Here is a 23,962-nt window from a genome sequence, read left to right as displayed (position 1 = left end):
AAATTATATTTGATCGATGGCAGTGTTTTGCTGAACGGCAACACCAGTTCTCGGTTATCAAATCAATTAAAGTAATGAGCTACAGAATTGAGCTGTTGCCTAATGAGAACTTTCGTAGGGAAATATTACAAGCAATTAATTATCACTGCGAAATGAGACATAATGTCTCATGACTTAAGCATCTAAATTAAGGACACTCACCGAGCACAAAGCAGGATACAGTGAATCCAAAACAAACTGAGTTCGCTGACAAATTATGTATTTAGTGATCGTAAATCTGTCCTTTGTTATTGAGTGGGCTCTTCAAGACAATACCAAATAAAAACACAACCAAATTTTTTTAAATTAAACAAAAGTTATTTCCGCGACTTCACAATTCCCGACTTGTGACCCCTTTCACCAGTCCCTGTCACATACGAATGTTGTATCATTATTTTCCCATGCCTCCACCACATTCATGTCACAGAAGTGCACAGTGTTGCCGTGCTGGTGTGGGCGTGTGCATTTTTCATTGACAGTTTATCTTGTGAGTCGTTCCCTCGTTCCAGTGTCATTCAGCTGTAACATTACCCTCCTTAGTGTGAGGAGCCAATACCACACCCAAGGAAAAGCTAGGATTCGAGGCACATCTTTCTGACAGCTACCATCTCAAGGGAAACGGTCATAGTGTCAACCTCAGTGTGCAAATAGAAGACGTCAGCTCATCTGTCTTTTGACTGCAATGGTCCCTTTAGGAGCCACCCCTCCCAAATTTCGTTGTTTGGTACCTGTACTATAGCAATGACAATAAAGACCATTCATTCATTCATTCATTCATTCATTCATTCATTCATTCATTTAATGCAAGCCTGATGTACCACCCCAACACCACAGTAGCAAGACATGGCCAAGGTGATACATGTTGTCTCTTGTCACTGACAAATGTACCATTACAGATAAAGGAAATGTTAGGATATTTATAGCATAGCATAGAGTACAGCACAGTGTTTTATTGTATAGTATAGTAGTATAGTATAGTATAGTAGATAGTGTACATAGCCTTTATTTATGTAAACCAGCTCTTTTCCCTTTTTTATTTTACCCTTGGCCCTCTTGTTTTTAGTCTTTTTTCCAAGCACCAGGGGAGCCCCCCCTCCTAAATTTCGTTGTATGGTACCTGTACTGTATTAATGACAGTAAAGACCATTCATTCATTATACATTATACATTATATATTATTTACCATTTGACCTTAAACTGAGAGCTCTTTTAGAGTTGTCACTTTAGATTTATATTTGACTGTCCTATAGTAAGCACTACACACTAGATGGATTGAATAATATTAAATGTATTGAGTGTAAGTTGCTTTGGAATAAGGCGTCTGCGAAATGCCAAAAATGTAAATGTAAATGTAAAGGTAGCCTACATGTACCTTTGTCCAACTTCATCTACCTTCCCTGTGGCATTTCAAGGTTTATGCCAAGTAAACCCAAGGCTTTCCAGGTAAACCTCTAAATCAAGAGAAGCTTAACACTAGAACAGCCATGAGGAGTGTTTACTGTGAGTAAAACATGTTTTATATCTTTGCACTCGATCAAATTTCAGAACCCTCCTTTCATGATTTATCCTAGATATGTGCGTTCTACCACCCAGTATCCTTATATTTTCAAAATCACATCAGGATAAGCTAGTATGAAGCTATTTTGCAGTTTTTCTGTGTAGGAGCTAGGCTAATTTACAAGCTGGCCAACTAGTGGTCGTTGTGTGTAAATAGCAGCTTCCCATTGTAAATACTATGGTCATTTGACCCCCGAGGCGGCTCTTATAGTAGGTGAAAAGGGCACGGCTGTTCTAGTGTTAAAGAGGTTTGAACTTGCGTTCGCTCCGTCAGTTAACCCTCAGGCTGTGTTCTGTCAGAAACACTCTGTTTACTGACTGAAACACATCCCCTCTGTGCAGATTGTTTTGGCCGTTTGCCTATGCTCATACAAAACTTCAAAGTTGAGATACATCTGCTTCATATTGTACATGGCTTCCATTAAACTCAAGTACGGGCCTTGCTGGTACCGGTTTTCGGTACCCAACCCTATTTCCAAGCGGTATGGGGCCTAATCTAATGTCCTTGCACGCCACCTTACGCACACAGACCTTACACACGTGGATCTGTTAAAAAAACAAACAAAAAAAACAAACATATTTTTTGCCATTTCCACGACTTTACGATTCCTGACTTGTCATCCCTTTCACCAGCCCCTGTCATAAATATACTAGCACTGAAATATGAATGAATGAATGAATGAATGAATGAATGGTCTTTATTGTCATTGCTATAGTACAGGTACCAAACAACGACATTTAGGAGGGGTGGCTCCCCTGGTGTTAGGAAAGAAAAATTAAAAAAAATAGCAACGGGAACTGCAACCCTTATCTGGTAGTACTTAAAATATTCACTTTTTAGTGGTCTCCATTTAGCCTACCTGCCAACGGGGTTATTTAGGCTAGTTGTTATTTAAAGCCTTTTATACAACCGTTAGTTCCGACCAAGTAATTTGATTGGACAAGAGGCATTCCATGAGTGCTGATATACAGTATAACAGCACTGGGACTTTTAACTCTATGTGTTGTGAAGGCCCACAGTTTTAGAGCCAGTTTTAGTTTTCCCGAAATCAGCCCTTTTGCCCCAGTTATTTACTTTCTTATTTTCTATACTATTCTGTACGTTTATGAAGGTATATGTATTATTATTGTAAATGTTTCTGTATATATTTGATGACGTAGTATATCCGGGGTGTGTCCGTGGCCCGGATGTTGGGTTCGGTGGTGCCTATATAAGAGACGGAAGTGGAGAGAGAAGTGAGTGTGTGGTGAGCAGCAGAACGAGAGAGAAGCAGAACGAGAGATAGTAACGAAAAGCCGAGCTAAGATGGCGGATTCAGCAGCGCGCACACCGTGCAGCCACTGAAGACGCCAGGAAAGCGATTATCGAGTGTACCACGGTAGCCTGTTTAGTTGTGTTCCCGTTGGACCGCCTTGCCAGCAGCCGGCTGTTCAACGTTGGACCAAGCGGGACGCCAGCTGGACATTAATCGTCGTCTCCACGAGCGAACACAGACTCCCGCGGAGCTTCGACGCGGACCACTTCATCGACGCACATGCCATTCGACCAGGCCTCAACGCGCACCACGCCACTGGACTATAAGCCTGTTCAGGCCAGAGACTATCAGTGAGTGATTGAGAGTGTGTGTGGCCGGCCGGGAGGGAATGTGTATTTGGGGATGGATACATCATTTGTGTAATAAATGTGTTGTTCATATGTAATACCGTGTGCTAGTTGTTTGTAGCTCCAATGCTAATGCTAGTTGTTTGTAGCTCCAATGCTAATGCTAGTTGTTTGAAGGCTAATGCTAATGCTAGTTCCCTTGCTAATGCTAACGACATTAACTGCTAGTCTAACGGTTTGCTGGCGCCCCCTGCCTGTATCCTCCTATACTGCCTATTTAGCTCCATTAGTTAGATAACCAGCCCCTTCCTAAATTATACAGTCCTTTTCAGCTACTCCCTGGTTACAATTGGTCCTTCGAGCCGGATAGGTAGTGTAGTGATAGCATGGCTGAGCGCAGCCAACCAGACCAGACAGTTACCCCCCTTTCTCCGCCCCCTGAGCCAGAGCCACGACCACAGAGAGTCCCGCGGTTGCCTCCGAGGTTACAGGAGTATGAGCTTGAGCTCGAAAGCTCACTGAGTGGTAGCGAGGAGCGCACTCCACGGGATACAGTGGTCGGAGAGGCCGAGGTGTCCGCCGGCGAGCGGGTGGCTAGCACTGAGACAGCCCTCAAAGAGCACCAGCCTGAGGATGAGATGGCAGAACCGCAGGGTTTTGCCGTGGAAACGGAAGAACAGGAAGGAGAGGCCCGGTCCGACAGCGCCTGCGGGCGGAAGAGGGAGGGCCTCAGCCTTAACGATCTGCCTCCCAGTACGGCGCGCTCGAGACCTAGCTCCTGCCGCTCAGTGGCTTCCTACCGGTCCAGGGCTTCCGTGGGCAGTTCTGCCTCTGGGGCGGATAGCCTGCACTCCAGAGGGAGTAGTGCCGCGCTGTCCGAATGTATGCGCCAACAGGCCGAGGCGACGTTAGAGCGAGAACGCCTCCAGTTCGAGCGTGAACGAGAGAGGGAACGCATCCATTTCGAGCGCGAGCGCCTCCAGATGGGGGCGGCGGAGAGACAGCGCCAGGAGGCGCTAGAACGTGAACGCCTCCAGATGGGGGCGGCGGAGAGACAGCGCCAGGAGGCGCTAGAACGTGAACGCTTCCAGATGGAGCGCGACCGCCTCCAGATGGAGGGGGCGGAACGCGCGGCGGAGAGACAGATGGAGGGGGCGGAACGCGCGGCGGAGAGGCAGATGGCGAGAGAGCAACTGCACGCAGAGAAGATGGAGGAAATGATGCAGACCATGCGCGACGTGTGCATCAGCAGAACTCCGTCGGCCTGTAGCTCCAGAGCATCATCCGCACGGCCCTCTCGAGTGCCATCTCCTGAACCCCCCGCCGATGGCTCCATGACCCCCGCCATGGCTGTCCAACTACAGGCCCAGCTGACCACCTGGAAGGAAGAGGACCAGGGACCCGACCGCTACGCGGCCCAGAGGGAGCCAGCGTCGCTGCCCGGGAGGGGAGCCATCCCCCAAGAGCGTAGCACACCCCTAGGTCCTCCAGTGCACCAAAATGCATGCAGGCCGGACACCCAGACCGTCACTCCAGCACCGATGATCCACTACAGGATGTTCCCCCAGGTGGAGGGACCCAAGTTCCCCTTCTTCAAGGACGAGGACAGGAGCCAGTATGTGGAGCTACGCATCTGCCTAGACACGCTCTTGGACAACTCCTGCTCAGAGTCCTACAAATATGCGATTCTCCTTCAGCATGTGAGGAACCCCAGAGCCCACAACATGGTACTGGCCCATGCCTCCGCACCGACACCTTACACCAGAGCGCTCGCTGACTTGGATGCCCGCTACGGTCGTCCCTGGAACCACGCCCTTGCTGAACTGCAAGCCCTCGAACAGCAGGCCCCCATCAAGGATGACCGGGCGCTGGATGACTTCGCGCTCCGCGTGCACACCTTGGTTGGAATGCTGAAGACGCAGGGCCCAGCTGGCGCCAGCGAGATCAACAGCACCTCCAACGTAGAGCGGCTGCTCCGCAAGATCCCACGCTTCCGGCAGGAGAGGTTCCGGCGACAGCAGCGCGTTCGTAACCCCGGGAGGTTGGGTCTGAGCATGGCTGCCTTCGCGGAGTTCCTACTGGAGGAAGTGCATGACACCAACGTAGACGCCATGGGTTACGCTGAGCCGAAGAAGGAGAGGGAGAAGGGAGACCGCTGGGACCGGCCGAGCTCGAACAGAGGACGCCCAGTAGGAGTGCTGCACACGGAGGAGGAGCCTCGGAGAGAGAGGAAAGCCCGACCTGAGGGAAAGGATTCCTCTCAACCCCCTCAGAAGGGACGGAGAGGTCCACCGCCATGTCCGTACTGCACCAGCGAGCACTGGTTCAATGAGTGCAGTGACTTCAACAACCTGAGTACCGAGGACAAGCAGAGGTGGCTCGAGGAGAACCAGAGGTGCTGGAACTGTGGGCGCGACCATCTGGCTAAGAACTGCACCTTGAGGAGAAAGTGCAATCGCTGTGAGGAGGTCCACCTCAACATTCTACATGAGGTCTCCCTCGCCAGGTCCACGGAGGGCACCAGAAGCCCTAGGTCCGGTCGCGCACCGGAAGAGGAAACCCCTGTCTACTACCTAGACCCAACCCAGAGCAGCGGCTCCAAGGTCCTACTGAAGGTGGTGATGGTCCGACTCCACCACAACAACGTTGTGTACGACACGTACGCCGTTCTAGACGACGGGTCGGAACGGACCATCCTCCTCCAGGAGGCAGTGCGCCAGTTGGGGCTCCACGGGACTGAGGAGAAGCTGACTCTGCGCACGATACGTCGCGACCTTAAAGAGGTCACCGGGGCGAGAATCAACTTCTCTATCTCCCCGGCGGGGCGGCCGTCGGATAGACATCGGCTTCAGAATGTCTTCACCGCCGACCAGCTAGCGCTCTCCCGCTACGACTACCCCCTGGAGAGGTTACGCGCAAGATATCCCCACCTACGGCGAGTAGACCTACATCCGATAGAAGGAGCGGAGCCAACCCTTCTCATCGGCTCGGACAACGCTGCACTGATCGTGTCGCTCCGTCCTCCGCTGAGAGGACCACGAGGCTGCCCGATGGCTGTTCAGACTGCGCTTGGGTGGGCCCTCCAAGGCGCTACCGAGTGGAGAGATAGAGACGGGAGAGCTACGTCATCCCTCCATGTCCGCACCGAAGAAGTGCAGACCATCAACTGCCTTCACACCAGTGTGGACTCCATGAATGTGGCGCTGCTAGACAACGTCCAGAAGCTGTGGACGCTAGACGTTGTGCCCTACAAGAATGAGAAGCTCTACGTACGGTCAAAGGAGGACGTCTACGCCCTGGACCTCCTTAAAGCAAAGACAGTGCGTATCGAAGTCCAGGGCGTTAAGAGATACGTCACACCACTACTCCGCAGAGAACTCATGCCAGAGTTTCGAGTATCCCCTCGAACCGTCCTCCAGTGTCTGACCAGCACTGAGAAGCGTATGAGGAAGGACGAGGTCCTTGCTGCTTCTTACCGAACGGAGATGAAGAAACTGACGGAGTCCGGTCTGGTGAAGAAGCTTGAGCCAGCCGAGGCGAACCAGAGTGCCGAGTCTTGGTACCTCCCGCACCACAATGTTCACCACAACGGGAAGAACCGAGTGGTCTTCAACTGTAGCTACCAGGTGGGGAAGCTCAACCTCAACCACTATCTTCTCCCTGGTCCAACCTTGACCCCAGCCCTCTTGGGAGTTCTGGTGCGCTTCCGTCAGCAGCCGATCGCAGTCAGTGGTGACATTAAGCGAATGTTTCACCAGGTCAGGATGTTGGAGGAAGACAAGCCACTCATGAGGTTTCTCTGGAGAGAGGACCCGAGCGACCCCGACCCCTCTATCTACCAGTGGGAGGTGCTACCCTTCGGGACAACCTGCAGCCCCTGCTGCGCTACCTATGCGCTACAGACTCACGCCGCGCAGGAGACGGCACCTCCTGGAGTGTTTGACGCCGTCCATAAGAGTTTTTACGTGGACAACTGCCTTCACAGTTCGAAGACAGCCACGGAAGCCCGTCAGCTAGTCCAGGACCTGCGTGCTCATCTCCAGGAGGGTGGATTTGAGATCTGCCAGTGGGCCAGCAACGACCCGCAAGTCATCAGAGACCTCCCGAAGGAGGCCACCTCGACCAGCAGCGAGGCTTGGGTCTCTCACTCACCAGATGATGCTCAGGAGATGACGCTCTGACTTATCTGGCAGTTCCAGACGGACACGCTACGCTATCGCAATAAGCCTGCCAAGCCTCAACGCGTCACGATGAGAACGATATACAGCACTCTAGCGAGCCAGTACGACCCACTGGGATATATCGCTCCCTTCACGACGGTGGCCAAGGTGCTTGTCCGGGAGCTGTGGGCCCAAGAACGAGGATGGGACGATCCTCTGCCTCGTCACCTAGCAGAGAAGTGGAAGGCCTGGGAGCAGGAACTTCCCACTCTCCAGCACATCAAGCTGCAGCGGAGCTACTTCCCTCCCTCCACGGACCTAGAGAGGAGTGTCATCACGCTACATGTATTCTGCGACGCCTCGGAGATGGCGTACGGGTCCGTGGCATACGTCAGAGCGGCAGAGCTTGGAGGTGAAGTCCACGTCTCGTTTGTCCTGGCACGTTCCCGAGTGGCGCCGAAGAAGCAACAGTCCATCCCAAGACTGGAGCTGTGTGCTGCCCTGAACGGCGCGCAACTGGGAAGGTTCCTGCTCGACGAGCTCCAGCTACCTCTGAAGAGCGTCACCATGTGGTCAGACTCCACTACCGTCCTCCAGTGGTTGAAGTCCAGCTCATGTCGGTACAAGGTGTTCGTGGGCACCCGAGTCGCCGAGATTCTGGAGTTGACTGAGGTGAACTGCTGGCGTTATGTAGACACCAAGAGGAACCCTGCTGACGTCATCACGAGAGGGGCAACTCTACAGGATCTGGCTGAGCCCCACCTGTATCACACGGGACCAGACTTCCTACAGGAGCGGGAGTCAGAGTGGCCAGCCACGCCGGCGTTAGCAGAAGACAGAGAGGACAAAGAGCTGCGTAAGACGTTGTTCTGCGGAGTCACCCAGGTCGTAGACCCTGCGACTACTCCAGGAGAGGAGTGTGAGACGCTCGAAGAGCTGCAGAAGAGGATGTTCTGCTCCAAGGCCGGTCTACCCCTAGATACTACGCTCAGCGCCGAAGATTACACCGCGGCGGAGCTCCTGGTGCTGCAGAGTGCCCAACAGGATGCCTTCTCCCGAGAGCGGGAGTGTCTCGAGAAAGGGAAGCCGATCCCCTCGGACAGTAGACTCCGCGGCTTAGCTCCAGAGCTCGACGGTGTTCTCATTCGCGTGGGTGGCAGACTGCGCCGCGCTCAAGATCTAGACCTGGACACGAAGCATCCCATCGTGCTTCCCACTAAGCATCAGGTCACCAGGTTGGTCATCAAGCACCATGATGACAAAGTGCAGCACGCGGGTGGAGAGCGTGTCTTCGCGGAGGTACGACGGAGATTCTGGATACTCCATGGACGGGAGGCGGTACGGAGATATCAAAGGTCCTGCTCGGACTGCCAGAGGTGGCGAGCCACGCCGCCGCAGCCCATGATGTCCGATCTGCCCGAGGACCGGCTGCGACTGAGACAGGCTCCGTTCCACTCTACTGGGGTCGACTGTTTCGGGCCACTCCTAGTCCGAAACCGGCGAGCCTCCGAAAAGCGGTGGGGCATCATCTACACGTGCCTGACGACGAGAGCAATGCACCTGGAAGTTCTGCACCAGCTCACAAGCGACAGCTTCCTCATGTCCTTCAAGAGGTTCACCTCCAGGCGAGGGACCCCTAAGACCCTCCGGTCGGACAGAGGCACCAACTTCGTCGGTGGTGAGGCCGAGCTGAGGGCGAGCTACGCTGCGATGACTGAGGAGGCTCGTGACAGACTCGCCTCCCAGCAAGTGAAGTTTGAGTTCAACCCCCCAAATGCTCCACACTTCGGGGGAGCCTGGGAGCGGGAGATTCGCTCAGTAAAGAACGTCCTACGTACCATTCTCGGACAGAAGGTGCCTACCGATGAGGTGCTCCAGACTGTACTAGCAGAGATTGAGGGCATCTTGAACTCCCGGCCCCTAGGCTATACCTCCAGTGATGTAGCAGATCTGGATCCCATCACGCCTAACTTCTTGCTGATGGGGCGGCGAGACTCTGCACTGCCTCAGGTAGTCTACGACCCTGCAGAGCTCACCGGAAGAAGATGGTGGAGGCACAGCCAGGTGCTCGCGGACCAGTTCTGGAAGCAGTTCATACTGCACTACCTGCCGACCCTGCAAGTCAGGCAGAAGTGGACGAGGGAGAGAGACAACTTGTCTGAAGGTGCCGTGGTACTGGTGATCGACCAGTCCCTTCCACGCGCCGCCTGGCAGACAGGCCGAGTGACCAAGGTCCTACCGGGTCCGGATGGAAGGGTGCGGACGGCCATCGTGGACGTTGGTGGTCGCACTTACACCCGACCTGTGGCACGCCTGATTGAGCTCCCTCAAATTAGCCAGGACACTATCACCTCCTACCTCACGCTGCTAGAGCAGCCTAGCCAGTGTGCCTTCTTAGTTAACTGAAACCGAGGGTTTCATGGGGCGGCTGTTGTGAAGGCCCACAGTTTTAGAGCCAGTTTTAGTTTTCCCGAAATCAGCCCTTTTGCCCCAGTTATTTACTTTCTTATTTTCTATACTATTCTGTACGTTTATGAAGGTATATGTATTATTATTGTAAATGTTTCTGTATATATTTGATGACGTAGTATATCCGGGGTGTGTCCGTGGCCCGGATGTTGGGTTCGGTGGTGCCTATATAAGAGACGGAAGTGGAGAGAGAAGTGAGTGTGTGGTGAGCAGCAGAACGAGAGAGAAGCAGAACGAGAGATAGTAACGAAAAGCCGAGCTAAGATGGCGGATTCAGCAGCGCGCACACCGTGCAGCCACTGAAGACGCCAGGAAAGCGATTATCGAGTGTACCACGGTAGCCTGTTTAGTTGTGTTCCCGTTGGACCGCCTTGCCAGCAGCCGGCTGTTCAACGTTGGACCAAGCGGGACGCCAGCTGGACATTAATCGTCGTCTCCACGAGCGAACACAGACTCCCGCGGAGCTTCGACGCGGACCACTTCATCGACGCACATGCCATTCGACCAGGCCTCAACGCGCACCACGCCACTGGACTATAAGCCTGTTCAGGCCAGAGACTATCAGTGAGTGATTGAGAGTGTGTGTGGCCGGCCGGGAGGGAATGTGTATTTGGGGATGGATACATCATTTGTGTAATAAATGTGTTGTTCATATGTAATACCGTGTGCTAGTTGTTTGTAGCTCCAATGCTAATGCTAGTTGTTTGTAGCTCCAATGCTAATGCTAGTTGTTTGAAGGCTAATGCTAATGCTAGTTCCCTTGCTAATGCTAACGACATTAACTGCTAGTCTAACGGTTTGCTGGCGCCCCCTGCCTGTATCCTCCTATACTGCCTATTTAGCTCCATTAGTTAGATAACCAGCCCCTTCCTAAATTATACAGTCCTTTTCAGCTACTCCCTGGTTACACTATGTATCACTCCGAAATGACCGTTAATACAAAGTAGCTAGCCTGCAGATGTTTGTGTTCAGGTTACTAGGCAACAGGCCAGTTGCGGAACTATTTTTTGTTGACTGAGCCTAAATAAATGATTAAATAAACAAACAAATCATAATCTGTTGTCACTTATTACTGTTAACTAATAAATTGCACTATAGAACTGTTGTATAAAAGCTTTTATATTTCACTATCCAGACGATCTGCTCTCAAAATAACGGTTTTATAGCCATAGGACATACTGTATCTATCTTGAATTGATCTCACAGATGAAAACGGAGTCATTGGGTGGGATTTTCCAAGTATGTAAAGTCTTAGCACCGATTTGGTGAGATACATGGAAACCATTACAAATGTGACTACCAAATCATAGAAAGTGCACAATGAAGTGCGTAAAAAGGCGTTGAGTGCAAGGAAATGAGAATATAACCCCTAAGTGAATCAGTGTTTTGCACCAACGTTGTAGGCCACTTCCATTAACACTAGAAAGTGTTTCATTACTAATCAAAGTACCCATCTGGAGTCTCACGTGGCGAACATATGTGCTGCGTTAAGTGGTGGCCGGTGGCCGGTGAAGGGCAATGTAGTAATTACAATGTAGTGAATTTTTACCTGATGTCACAGTCATCTTCTTCTGTCCTTTAAAGGTTGTTATCATTAAGTGTCACAATAGGCTCTGCCAAATCCACTTTATTGCTATTATATCACTATGAGCTAATTAATATGCTATTTCGCCAGACACTGATTCTACATAAAATCCATGCCTGACATTTTATGAAGTGTCTACAAAGACATCACTTGTTCTACGTTAAAGTTTATCCAAGGACATCACCACCCCCTCACAACAATTTAGACAGCACCCCCTTGCGAAATATAGGCTACATCCCATGTCCTTGATCCTCATGCTTAGGGTTAAGGTCAGTTGGTGCTAAAACATTTCCGCCGCTTCTCTGTACTGAGAGAATGTATGATGAAGTTATAAGAGTATATAGGAGTTGGTTCCATTGCTTGGTCCTTGTTAAAATAACCTGATATTTAAACTAAAATAACTCAGGAGTTATTGAGGAGGGCTATGGCTTTGCGGAACAAACTGTTCAAGTGTTGTGATGTTTTTTGACCTGGTGGCCCTGTACCGCTGTCTAGAAGGGAGTAATTCAAACAAGCTGTGAGCTGGATGTGAGGGGTCAGCCACAATCTTGTGTACTCTCTTCAGTGATCTGGAGCTATGGAGGTCTGTGATGGGAGGCAGGGGGCAGCCGATAATCCGCTCAGCTGTCTGTACGACTCTTTGTAGCTTGGCCTTGGATCGGGCAGACGCAGAGTCGTACCAGACAGCGATGGAAGATGTTAGGATGCTCTCTATGACGGCCCTGTAGAACTGGACCAGGATGTGACGACTGATGTGGAGTCTCTTCAGCTGACGGAGGAAGAACAAGCGCTGCTGGCCTTTTTTTAACTAGATGGGTGATGTTGTTATCCCATTCTAGTTTGTTGGAGATGGCAGTGCCCAGAAACTTGAATTCATCCATTATTGTGACAGGGGAGTTATTGATGACCAGTGGAGAGTGAGTTGGAGCCTTTTTCCGGAAGTCCATAATCACCTCCACTGTCTTGGTGTTGTTGAGTTACAGGTTATTGGCTTGCAGACGAGGACACCAGGCGGCCGACCTCCCTCCGGTAGGCAGTCTAGTCATTATTAGTGATGAGGCTAACCATGGTGGTGTCATCTGCATATTTGATGGTCTTGACAGATGTCACCAGAGGTACAATCGTTGGTGTACAGGGAGTAGAGCAGGGGGGGAGAGCACACAGCCCTGAGGAGCACCGGTGTTAACTGTGCGGGGCTGAGACAGGTGAGGGCCCATCTTGACATACTGCCTTCTGTTGGTGAGGAAGTCAGTAATCCACTGACAGATGGAGGGGTGGATATTCAGCTGGGCCAGTTTATTGTGGAGGAGGTCAGGAATTATGGTATTGAAGGCTGAACTATAATCGACAAACAGGACTCTGGCATAGGTGTTCCGATTGTCCAGGTGTTATCAAATCGTAATTACTGTTGCCAAATTACAGAATATGTAGAAAAATCTATCATGAAACCCAATAGTTTTTTTGTAGTTAGAAACAGATTCCTGCATCATTGGTTTGTATTGACATTTTATGGAAACACAGCTACAGTCACAGCTGATGAGGCAAAACAACTCTCTGTTCAAACATCCTTCACAGCGCCACCTTGTGGTGGCTTTTGGCAACACTTTACACCTTGTGTCACACCTTGTGTCTGGGGCAGCTGTGGCGCAGGAGATAGAGCTGGTGTCTTATGATTGCAAGGTTGGCAGATCGGCGGATTGAGCCCTGGCTGGCCACATGTTAAACTGTCCTTGGGCAAGACACTGAACCCCAAATTGCTCCACTGAGCGGGCCGGCGCCTTGCATGGTAGCTTGCCGCCATTGGTGTGTGAATGGGTGAATGAGAGGCCGTTGTAAAGCGCTTTGGAATAAGGCGACTATATAAGTGCAGTCCATTTACCATTTGCTGCCGAATGGGACGAAGATGTGTTGTTTTATTAGGTGGCCAAGGATGCTTTTTTTGTGTGGATAGAGAGTAGATAAGTAAGTGTATAAGCGGAAAAGCTATTGCTTCTACCTTGTTGTAACACATGCTAGCTATCTAACATAGTTGCCAAGCTAGGCAGGGGCATAGTTTCAGCTAAACCTAGGGGGTTGCCAGAAATATATTCCTATCAATATTCTTTCGGGAGAGACTAAGGGGGACTCCAAACCAAATTCCAAATTGGTTAAAATGTGGTCACGGTTAGAGTTGAGGGTTCGGTTTATTACTTGTCAGCCATAGATAGCTGATATTGACTGATCAATCTTCTGAAGGAGGCGTTGGAGGGTTCATGGGTGATTAATGACCATTGTCAGATTTGATAACTTGTAGCCTGTGGGTCAGCTTTCTGTAAATTTGCTGCTTTGGTGGATTAGAAAGGCTTAGCCCGTCCACACCAGGACTCTGCACACAGTGCAGGCAGGTGTCCTTCCCTCAGGAGCTGAGCTGGCTAGCTGTCCTTGGCACTGTCTGGGTCTGTGTCTGCCTTGTCTCTACTCTGGCGGCACACTGGCGGCACACTGGCAGGCACTGTCCGGATGCCACCTTCTGGAAGGTAAAGGAAAAAAAGAGCAAATAAACTCGTGCCGAATGTATGAGGTGGACGGAAAGCTAAGTTTTTCTTATGAAAGCCAGTGACCTGACAGTCTGCCCTCTGTGGGGCGTGCGTACTGGAGTTACAAAAAAGAAAGTATGTTTCCGAGGTACAGAGAACTTTCACTTTGTAAGAATTACTACTAACCTAATCTAGCCAATGAATTAAAGGTTTTAATTCAGTGGCTGTAGTGGGAAATGTTACAACCCTGTTGTTTTCTTTTTAGATTTGCATTCTGCCATGTTTATTATTCTGAAACATGTTTTTTTTGTCCCTCTCAGGTTGGTCTAACCTTTTCTCAACAGGGTATCTGGGACCATGTCCTTTGTGCTTGCATAAGATTACAGCTCATTATTGCCCGCTTACAGGGGAGCAAGCAAATCAAAATGGCCTCTGGCTCTGCCAAATGCACATTAAGGTTGCGGTATCCTGTTAGCTTGAGGCTCTGGGATTGTGATGACTGCAGGGGAATGATGAAGGGCCCTATGACAAGGCATTAACATTGTCTCCTTGTAGAGGGCTTGGATCTCTGTGCTCCCGGCTCCCTCTGTTCACACACTACCTGCTGCTTTGTTGAAATGTTCCCTTTGAACAGATGACTCCCTGAAATGCCCTAGTGCAGCTCTACCACCCAACTGTCATGCTCACTAACCACACGTAGCGTAAGTAGGCTAATTAGAGACTTGTATTCATTCACTTGGACACTCCTAAAGCCCTATAACTGAAGTAATGCCTTACGTGCATTGACTAGGCCTACTACATTCCTGTGTGCTATCCAGTAACATCTGGAATTGTTTTGAAAATATGTACTGTTGTTTGTAGAGACCTAATTTCTGAATGTTTGAGAGGAACAATAACATAGATAATTGTGAATTTGATATTATTCAACATTTGCTATAGCCTACCAGAGTACCACTGCTTCATGTTCCTTCAGTTGTTGAAGTTGTTTATTTATTTCAGGCAGGCAGACATCTACTTCTGTTTAGGGTTAGGGTTAGTGGGTTAATGTTTTGTGGCGCCCCAGCATAGACCATCTAGCCTAGTTTACTAGCGCTCTTCCATTGCAGATGGAAGCTTTTGATAGATCTCTGCACACCAGCCCTCAGCTGTATGTCAAGACAATTGTAAAATTCATCTCATCATCATCACATCATCTGGGCTAGTCACGTCATGTGCCGATTATGTAAGCAGTAGCCTGTCACACATAGTTAAGTCACTCATTGGCTGTGTTTGGAGGAGCATATATTTGAGTAAATATCAGAAATAATGCGTGAAAATCACAGAGCTCAGTTCCAGTACCTCCATTGATAGTATTGAACTGTCGGAATAGGCTATTACAAATAATGAATGCACTTAAAATAGGCCTACATTTTTTAAACCTTAATGAAAGTGGATACCTAGGTAAATGGTATTAGCGGACACTGTGAAACTCTCTTCCGCAGCTCAAAACTACATGTTCAGACTCACCTTCGTGCAGCACGGCACGGGTCCTGAATGACACGGCACGGGTCCTGAATGGGTCCTGAATGGGTCCTGAATGACATGGTCCTCCATGGCTGCTGCCTTTTGTCGAAAGTTTGTTGAGACCGGACACCTTTTTTTCTGTACAACGTCATTGAGTTTGAGAAAGGCAATTTTTAAATCTGTTGTTGTTATAATTCAATTCAATTCAATTCAATTCAATTCAATTCAATTCAATTCAATTCAACTTTATTGGCCATGTGCAGTGCACTAGGAACATGACTTGGTATTCTACCATGCTGAACAAGCTACAGTACATACAACAACAAGACGACAATACAACAATACTCAAGACAATATATACAGTACCAATATGAGTGAATACATATACTGTACAACTTAGTGCAAAAACATGTAAAGTGCAAGGTGCAACGGTCAGGAGTTATTGGGGGAAGAAACACAATCTTGTGTGAAGCAGTGTGCCTTATTATTATTCTGGCCCAACCCTATTACACAGAATATAGACCCAGTCACATGTCAAACTGGATAACAGCTAACGCAGTTGCAGTACTACTTTATTATTTCCCTTGTTTACTCAATATGTTCATACTGTTGACAGTTTGAGCATTTCTACACACATTACAGTAATGTAATGATAGTCACATAGACATTTCTATAGAAAGTATGTTTATGTAGGCCTAGCTCACACAGTGGGATGTCAAGATGAGTCTCACTTGAATACACTTGTGACGAACAAAAAAGCATCAAGAAAACCCTGCTGCTGCTGTTTGGTCTGAGAAAGATAAGGACGTGTGTTGTAGCGTGTGAGTTTCTTTCTGTGGAGACAGTGACAGTGTCTGTGAGAATGCAGGGTTTTAGTTTGGCAGGACATTTCTCTCTGGAAACATTGAAATAAGGTTTCTTAATCCGTGAGATATAAGGTTTGTTTTGTTAGAGTTAGGTCGACCCATTTTTTCTCTCCTGTTTTCTCACAGTTTTCTTATTCGTTTAAACATGGTTCTGTTAAATTAATGCCAGAATACATTGAATAGAATTTAATTCTTCTGGCTGGTTATGTTGTTATTTTTGGATGTGTGTGCTTGTATGCCTGTCTGGTTTTCGCTGAGGTATTTGACTCAGGGGGGCATTTAGACCACACTGGAATCAAGAATTTGCAGGAGTAAGCGTAATTAGCCTAGATGTAGGCTAATAATAATAATAACTTACATTTATACAGCGCCTTTCACAAACCCAAGGTCGCTTTACAATGGGGATGGGATAAACAGAACAGAGCCAGAGAGACAAACACACAAAACAAGAAACAGTGAAACAGCTACTAAAGGTTGAAAGCAGTGGTGAACAGGTGGGTTTTAAGGGCAGTTTTGAATATGTCCAGGGTTGGAGAGTTGTGGATATCCTTGGGTAAAGAGTTCCAGAGGGTGAGATTATTATTATTATTATTAGGCTAGATGTAGGCACATCGTTATTAGATGTAATACACTTGTGTTCACAACGAGACAGTTGAGTGCACTTAGTGCCTATGATATTCTCATTCTCACATAGCCTTTTCCGAGGCTCAAAGACGCTGAAAGGTGTCCCCCCCATGTGTTCCCCCTGGTAACAGATTGTCTGACTACCCCTTCACTCACTTCAGCTTTCAAGCAGCAATCCGTATCGCTGTTTGGATGGTCCACTAACGCAGGGTGCTGCTGCGCCTCATTAATAACTGAAATATAGCCTAGCGCTAACATTATAGGATTATTTATAACGCTAAACGCTAACATTATAGGATGATTTATAACGCTAAACGCTAACATTATAGGATTGTTTATAACGCTAAACGCTAACATTATAGGATTATTTATAGGATTATTTATAACGCTAAACGCTAACATTATAGGATTATTTATATTGCTAAAAGCTAACGTTATAGGATTATTTATAACGCTAAACGCTAACATTATAGGATTATTTATAACGCTAAACGCTAACATTATAGGATTATTTATAACGCTAACTTGACTTAGGTCCTTTTTCTTCGGGTGTGAAGAGTAGGGCCTCCAACGAGTTTACGCCACCGGTCTCTGTCCCTCGCCACAGCAGCCGCCGCCTCCCAGGATCTTAGACCCAGCATGTCACGCTCCCTCTCGACGGTTCTTCTCCAGGTTTCTTTGGGGCGTCCCCTTTTTCTTCGTCCATCAGGGATCCATCTGAGGGCTATGCGTTGATGGTCATCCGGGCTTTTCCTCAACACGTGGCCGATGTACTTCCATCTTCTCTTTCTGATCTGCGTGCTTACCATCTCTATACCAGCAAGTTTTCTCACTTCTTCGCTTGACACCCGTGTAGGCCAGAATATTCTCAGCATCCTTCTTAGGCATTTGTGGACAAATGTGTCTAGGCACTGTTCGTCAGCCGCTGTCATCTTCCATGTCTCACAACCATATAACAACACTGAGATGACATTTGACTGAAAGATTTTCATCTTGGTCTTCCTCCGATACTGACTGCTGTTCCACAACTTCTTTAAACGATGGTAGGCGTTCCTTGCTTTTCCTATACGAATCTTCATGTCTTCAGAAGCACCACCTGACGTTGTCATTGTTGCACCGAGATATGTGAAGGTGTTGACGTCCTTGAGATCTTTCTCATACACTGTGAAGGCTGTGCTTTTCTTGGCGTTCATCCTCATCGATTCCGTTTTGTTTGCATTGATCCTTAGCCCTGTTTGTAGACCATATTCATTCAGACGGTCAAGCTTTTGTTGTGCATGACTCCATGATTCTGCTAACAATACTATATCATCTGCATTATAACGCTAAACGCTAACATTATAGGAGGGTTTGGGCTTTTAGCAGCGCTGATGATTCATCAGACTTCTTGTTTACACACCTCCTCTCAGTCGGTCCTGATCATAGAGAAAGATGCACTCTCCTCCTCTCAGTCAGATTAGATTAGATCAGATTAGATTCAACCTTTTGTCATTGCACAGAGTAGGCCTACATCGAAATGTATTTTTTTGCTCTAGGCACAGGGTAAGCCATAGTCAGCACCCCTGGAGCAATTAGGGGTTAAGTGCTTTGCTCAAGGGCACAACGGTAGGCACCTTAGATATATATATATTTTTATTTTATTTTTTATTTTCACTTTAGTAGTTGGGAGTGAAGGGGCCCAACATGGGATCCAAGATTTCACATGCCCCAAATCTGTGAAGTCACTTCAGGGTCTCCCCAAAGAATGTAAGAGTGGCGCTGCTCAATGCTGTGAACTTGCTACAAATTAAACTATATAGTATATGTTACGGTACATGTGGGAATACGGTACATGTGGGAAAACTAGTGTTAGGGTTAGGTGCTACGTCGACTTGGTACATGCTGGCATGTCTAACCCTACCCCTAACCCTAACCATAGCACCCTAGCACCTAACCCTAACCCTAGTTTTCCCACATGTACCGTATTCCCACATGTACCGTAACATATATATGTAATGATAGAATAACTATCTTTGATCGCCAACAACATAGTTGTTACAAGCGAAAGTGAAAGTGTTGAGTCAAAGTCAGGTTTTCATCTAATTCAACGCCATGCTGTTCAGAAACCCCAGGGAGAACCCAGAAACACAGACAGGTATGGATATAGATTCATGTCAATATCACTAAGTAAATAGAGTAATAGAAACTCACAAATGACCCGTAAACAAAAAACACTAAGCACAAATGTAATTTACTATCCACACACAAACACCTGTTGATTCATATTGTAAACTATTAGCGTATTTAAATACATGCAGCATGATGTAAATATGGCTTAAGGTTTGTGAATAAATGCTGTTACATGTGCAAATGTCATGATGATGTGTGAATAAAAACAAACCCAGTTTGAATGAGGGTCATTGACAAATGTGACTTGTGCACTTTATTCAGTACAATATAATTACTGCAATTATTAGTTCACAGGTAATAGTTTAACAGGCGAATTAAATACACCCTTCTCTGACTGGCTGGTGCGTCAGTCAAGTAACCATGACAACGGACACAAATGACAGGGTTGAGCAAATATGTCATAGTTCAGACAGCCGAATGAAATTCATTCGTGAGTCATTCCATCATGAACACATGTAGGTAATGTTCGTGCCAAACATCTGTAAACAAATTAAAACATTATCCACAGGCATCATTCTGCAAATGCAAACACTTGTATTGAAATGATTGGATACCTACACAAAGCAAGCCTTTATTTATATCTTTGGAAAGATGCTTGTCAATGTCTTGTATTCACAATTTCTTTTGCCATATTTAACATGCTTTTTGTTTGCAGATCATGGTATACAATTGTACGAATAATATTAGCATTAATCTGTCTCCATACGGACCATGACAGCTTGTACATGCACACATGTAATTGTTGATCAATAATTAGTTCACCTCCCGTATGCTAAATGGGCGAATTGTGACTTTTTTCTTTAGTTTCTTGCTGCCTAAACCCATAACATTTATAATTGTCTGTATACCAAATGAATGCTTTACAGTTTACACCAAATAACAGTGGAGTTGAGTCAAGAAACGTCAGCTTTGTACAATTGTGTCTTTACACCCTAAACGTGGTCTGACCAGACCCCTGCTGGTAGTCTTAGGGTTATGGGGCGGCTGTGGCGCAGGAGGTAGAGTCGCCGTCTAATGATCACAGAGTCGCCGTCTAATGATCACAAGGTCGGCAGATCAGCGGCTCGAGCCCCCAGCTGGCCACATGTCGAAGTGTCCTTGAGGCAAGACACTGAACCTCAAAATTGCTCCCAGTGAGCGGGGCCGGCCGGCGCCTTGCATGGCATCTTGCCGCCATTGGTGTGTGAATGTGTGTGAGAACGGGGTGAATGAGAGGCCGTTGTAAAGCGCGTTGGAGCAGCTTTGGAGCAGCAAAAAAGGTGCTATATATATAAGTGCAGTCCGTTTACCATTTAAGAATAACTTTCCTCTCTGTTCCCCTCAGGAGATACAGCACTCATGAGCATCCGACGGCCCGTAGATGAGTGAGGCCCAGCAGAGGACCCCGGTCGCTTACAATCCAACGTGTCGGTAAGCCTCCTTATCTGCTATCTCACGTCCCCTATCTCTGTCCTAGAAAGCTATCGATTACAGCCTCAAACCTTAAAACCTGGCTCATCTCAGGAGCGCCCAGAGCCATCTGTATTCCCCTCAGTGTTTGTTCAACAATTTAGATATGCATCTGGGAGGTATCTCGGTTTCGGAAGAAAATAAAAATAAAACTGGGGTTTATAAACCGGGCATGTGCTGCTCATAGCAGTCGACAGTGACTTCCTGTCGTTGTGTTTTAGGTCTGTAAAACCACGATTTGTATGTTCTTTATTTATGTAACCTTTATTTTAGCAGGGATTTCCTTTGAGACCCAAGGTCTCTTTTACAAGGGAGCCTTGCATACACACAGTTTACACATACACATTTACAATATAATAAAACACAATCAATAAAACAGCCACATTTTTCAATGAAGAGGATTGGGTGTTAATAGTCTCCTAAGTCAGATGTGTTGCCTCCCATACATTGCATTATGCTCCCGGTTACTACCACATTCATGGTGATGGCACTACTTTTTACACACACACACACACACACACACACACACACACACACACACACACACTCTCTCTCTCTCTCTCTTTACCCTCTCTCTCTACCCTCTCTCTCTCTCTCTCTCTCTCTCTCTCTTTCTCTCTCTCTCTCTCTCTCTCTCTCTCTCTCTCTCTCTCTTTACCTCAGATCGAGTATAGTTGCAATGCAGTGGAGGGGGGGGGACGCAAACTTGGTGGCCATTTCTATGCTAACAGAGTAGCTTGTAGCTAGTAAGAGAACGTGTTTAGAAAGAGTCTTTTGTTGTTTCTTTCAAAATAGTGTTTATTTCAGATGCTTTAGTGTAAGATATCCTCATTTCCAGTGAAGTAGCTGCCATTTTTGTTTATAATTGTTGTCCTACCCTATACTCTTCATCATATGTCATATGGAGTCTTGCTTTTAACTCTCAGAGTAATAAGATAATAAGATACGTTTTTGCAAATGGAGCCTCTGGCTTTCTAGAGAAGTAATTGAACAGCCACATTTTACGACGTCATAAATTAGTTGGACAGCTATTGCATCTTACCTGAGCATTTCTTCTTTCTGCAGAAACAGTGGTGAAGATTACAGCTAATTGATTGTGTTGTTCTCACTGGGTTATTAAAAAGGTGGTTGGAATCCCTCTAGGAGATCTATGAGTGCAAACCCCCAGTTTAAGTCTCACTCTCAGTGAAACACATCTAAAGAAAAGAAATGAATGTCCTTGTTGTAAGTCACTTTGGGTAAAGGCATCTGCTAAATGTCAAAAATGTAAATGGACATATGGATTTTTAACACTAGAACAGCCGTGCCTTTTTACCTACTAAATGAGCCGCCTCAGGGGTTCACCCTCTTTAGAAGGGTAGCTAGTTGGCCGCTTGTAAATTAGCCTGCTTCCTACACAGAAAAACTGCAAAATAGCTTTATACTACCTTATCCTGATGTGATTTTGAAAATATAAGGATACTGGTTAGTAGAACGCACATATCTAGGAAAAGTCATGAATGGAGGGTCCTGAAATGTTATAGAGTGCAAAGATATAACTTTTCTTTTTACTCACAAGGGTCAAATGACGCCTCATGGCTGGTTAAGTGTTAACATGGTTACAACGCTGTAGGTGGGGTCAGGTGGGGTCAGGCGATAAGGATATTGCACAAAATGGCCTGGCTGCTTCCTGTTGGTGCTGAACAAGAAACATGGACTTGGATTTTCCCAGACTTCAGACGGTGTTGAAGGTGGAATGTTTAGCTGGCCACTCCATGGTTACGTTGCAATGTAAGAAAATACTGGAAACAGGGTTCCCACGGGTCCTTGAAATCCTTGAAAGTTGTAATTGTTATCTGTGAGCGGATAGTTCCTATTACATGTATATAAATTCTCATCTAGATCTGTCTCAAACTATGTCGTGTTGGGTCCTTGAATTGAGTCTTGAAAGTCCTTGAAAAGTGCTTGAATTTGATGTTTCAGAAGGTGTGGGAATCCTGTGGAAAACAATGAGAAAATAAGTCAGCTAGAAGATGTTTGTGATCAAAATGATATGAGCTGAGCGAGATAAAGCTTCTTAGAGATGTTCTACCTTCATGTGAGAGCAAAGACATGACAGCCATGTCTGATGATGACTGGGGAAACATGCACTTGGTGTGACAGTGAATAGCCTGATAGTAGTGACAGCACTTTGACTGCCACTAAGGATGGGATGAAAACCTTTTCATGTATGTTTTATTTTTATTTTTTAGCACACAGTAAAAAAAAAAACATACATACAATGACCGTAATACATCATAGGTAGAGGAGGTGTGCAAGGAAGACAAGAAACCCTGAGGGGATTATCGAGCGTCTCCCTTGATCATAGAATTTGATTAACAGTTAATGAAAAAATAAATCAAGTAAACAGAACAAAATAAAGAGATCAATAAAGAGGGCAAGGCACGTTTATTGGGACAGCACATTTCATACAACAGGGGCAATTCAAAGTGCTTTACATACATTATTTGAAAAATACAGCAAGAGGAGCATAGTAAGAAAATAAAAATTACAATGAATAAAAGCAAATATAAGAAGTAAATAGATAAAACATTTAAAAAGACAATAGTTAATGGAAAAAAGACATTGATAGAAGTGTTTGTGTTTAATCATAACTGGTGCAAAACATGAAGGTTTTTAGCTTAGATTTAAATATGTTAAGGGTTTGGGCTTGTTTGATGTCTTCAGGGAGTTTGTTCCAGGAGCATGCGGCAGCGTGCAGAACACATCAAAGATCAATAAAGAACAAAACAAAAAACTAGAAACATGTGAGAAAGTAAAGATAAGTGTACATAGTAAACTTTACATAAGAGAAACAAATGAGGTAAATCAATCGTGATCAATAGGTGTTGTTTGACAACCTTTCTGAACGAGTAGGGTGAGAGGTCAAAGACATGAGGAGGGAGTTGATAATAATCCTCTGAAGTGAAGACTAAACTGAGACAAGGATGTTCGATTGGATGGCAATAAGAGTTGACTGTTATTTCTTGTTTTGTAAGAATTATTTTCTTTGAATTTCCTAAAGAAACTATTGAATATAGAGGAAAACTGGTGGTGAACTGCTTTGAAGACAAACTGTCCTACATGGAGAAAGTTTACTTGGAAGATGCTGAGTATAGATAATTCCTGGAAGAGAGGTTGCGAGTGAGCTAAGTAAGTAGCATGAAAAATAATTCGAACCCAACATTTTTTGGGAGAAGATAGATATGATTCAGTTTGGTTGGATGGGTCCTCGCCCAAATAATATTACAATAGTTAATATAGCGGTAAATCAGGGAATAAGACAACATCAGAGAGGTTTTTTTATCCAGACGATAACGACTTTTACTCAAGATACCGATATTTCTGGCGATGCCATTTTATTAATATGAGGTTTCCAGCACAGTTTGCCGTCAATTAGTATG

Source organism: Nansenia antarctica (assembly GCF_963989245.1).
Source record: "Nansenia antarctica genome assembly, chromosome: 3".
In the NCBI taxonomy this organism is placed as follows: domain Eukaryota; kingdom Metazoa; phylum Chordata; class Actinopteri; order Argentiniformes; family Microstomatidae; genus Nansenia; species Nansenia antarctica.
This window is presented reverse-complemented; position numbering follows the sequence as displayed.